We start from the raw sequence: 2,500 nt of genomic DNA, 5'->3' as shown, positions 1-2,500 counted from the left end.
GCTCTTTACAAGTCTGTTCGACCTTCCCTCCACCTCGCCTGCTCTTGGCATACACTCTCAAAAATATCTAGCAATCTGTCAAAGCCTCAAAGAGGATCCAACGCCTTTCCCAAACGTGCCACTGCGCGTCGGAGAGTCTTTAAAGAAACTCCCCAGCGTCTTAGCGACCCACGCAGCCATTCCGAAGTCTTGGAGCGCCCTCTAGCCCTCACGAGAGCTTCAGAACGAATGAGGATCTCCAGCCGAGTCCCATAGTATATATTTACCTTCTGGAAGTGACGTCTTAACGTTGTTCTATGAGTTTCCTACTCTTTCCTCAAGCGTCCTGCAGCGTAAGGTGATCTTACTGCTTCCTTCAGATATCCTTCATCTCCTTCATCTGTACGTACAAAGAATTCCACGAGAGGAATGTTATTATGATTCTGTTTTTTCTTTTGCTTTGAAGTTGCGTTTTCTCTCGGATCCTAAAAAGGGGAACTATTTTATTTATCATCTGTTTAGCCATTTGTTATCTTGATGCATTTCCACTCACAGGTAAACCAGAAGCCGATGTCATTTTTCTCATTTATTACATTTTTCGTAAAATATTATTTATATTAGGAAAATGTTATAGAAAAAAAACACCGAAGAAAAGAAGAGAAAGGAGACGAAATAATTAAAGATTTTCCCATCAAGAGTTTCGCGACAACAAGCGAAAAGGAAAACAGTGTATTCAAATTACATTCGTTTTTTATTGCTATTCATCGAGTTTTTTTGCCTTCGTTTATTGGTATTTGGGCCTAATTTATGATAATCACCCCCACGTGGAGCAACAAGAGGTCAAACAATATGGCTTGTTTTTCTCTGCAACCCAACAAAGCTCTGCAAAGTGTACAAAAGGTATTGATTTATGTTGTATATGTTTATTTATAATCAAAGGGAGATTATGAATGTTATTTGCCTAAATATTTGTGGGAGGAATTGTTGACAAGAGGGATGATAGAAATAGCAATTAAAAATAACAGGAATTTGAAAAAAAAGAATACATACCGTCTTGTGGTTCCCAATGTTCATTATGAAAGTGAATGAAGACTTTTTTCACTTTTCTCTCTTTAATTTCCTGTTTCTTTCTCCTTTTTTCATTCCCTTTTGGGTCAACCTCCCATTTCAAAAGTGAAGTGCCTCTACCTGTCTCAACAAAGATTGCATATCTTGTTTAATCCATTCCCATAAGCTCGTTCTGATGTGATTGTCAAAACCCCCGTTTTTTATTATCTTTTTTAACCCTTCATCTCAAGTTCTTGCAAAGACAAGATTCCTTTACATGAGCTCGTCTTGGAAGTGTTTTGAGCTCTTTATTGTTATATATGAATTCGGTTTTATTACTGTCTAGCTCGTTAGTTTTATGATCCCTTGTCTCTGTGAACATTTAGGATCATTCTCTATGTGACTGGAATGGAGTCTCATTAAGGCTCTTACTCTCCATTTCCGTGTTTATCGATAGCTGTCTTTCATACTTTTTCTTCCCTTAATAGGCCTTTCCCTTTTTTCCTATTTTCCTTGTCCATGAAATGATTCTTCTTTGCCTATCTCCTTCCCTTTACAACCGGTATTCGTTTCTGTGTATCTCTTTATATCTCCCCTCTCCTTCCATCGTTCTATTTTCCCTTCCATTCCCTTCTCCCTTTTTTCCCTTACCCTTTCTTTCTCTTTCCCTTTTCTCTTTATCCCTTTCCCTCCTTTCTCCCTCCCTTCTCCCTTCCTTCTATCATCCTTCACCCTCCCTTCTCCCTTTCTTTCCTAACATCACTGCCACCCTTGGTTTCCTCATCCTATCCTTTCTATTTCTCTCTCTCTCTCTCTCTCTCTCTCTCTCTCTCTCTCTCTCTCTCTCTCTCTCTCTCTCTCTCTCTCTCTCTCTCTCTCTCTCTCTCTCTCTCTCTCTCTCTCTCTCTCTCTCTCTCTCTCTCCCTCCCTCCCTCCCTCCTTCTTAAGTTGCCTTGTGTCTTCCTCCCTTTCTCTCTCCTACCTTTGTTACCCATCATCTTTCCTCCTTCTTCTCCTCTACTGCCGTTCGCTTCCCTTCCTTTATCCCTTTCTCTTTTCCTCCGTCTTCTTGCCTTTCTCTCCCTTTCCTTTCTCTACTGCCACTACTCCTTTCCCTCCCTCCATCCCTCTGACTCTCCTCTGCCGTCACCTCACCCCCCCCCCTTGAATCCCCTTCTCCCCCCCGTTTACGCGACTTACCCTCTATTATCTCCCCTCTCTCCCTCCCACCATACCTTCCCTTTTCTTTTCAACTCCCCCCTCCCCTCTACTCCCCTCCCTCTATCTCTCTATCTCTTTTCTCTCTTTCCCTTTACCCTTCCACCCTCACCCTCTCCTTCTCCCTCTACCCTTCCACCATCTTCTCTTCCCCTCTCATTCCATACCTCCCCTCAACTTTCACACTCCTCTCCCTCCCCTCTCCCACCTCTCTCCATCCCCTACCCCCCACCCATACTCCGCCCCTCTTCATCCC

The 2,500-nt window shown here is 42.8% G+C and overlaps 1 protein-coding gene across 1 annotated transcript in view; it reads left to right on the top strand.

Moving 5' to 3' along the window:
* The window catches only part of LOC122254591 (GTPase-activating Rap/Ran-GAP domain-like protein 3), a gene marked incomplete in the record, with an annotated part of 625,566 nt that overhangs the window by 580,698 nt on the left and 42,368 nt on the right, over nt 1-2,500 (top strand).

The sequence above is a fragment of the Penaeus japonicus genome, unplaced genomic scaffold (assembly GCF_977035675.1).
Source record: "Penaeus japonicus unplaced genomic scaffold, GWHDUDI00000001_assembly GWHDUDI00000027, whole genome shotgun sequence".
Lineage (NCBI taxonomy): Eukaryota > Metazoa > Arthropoda > Malacostraca > Decapoda > Penaeidae > Penaeus > Penaeus japonicus.
This window is presented reverse-complemented; position numbering and strand designations above follow the sequence as displayed.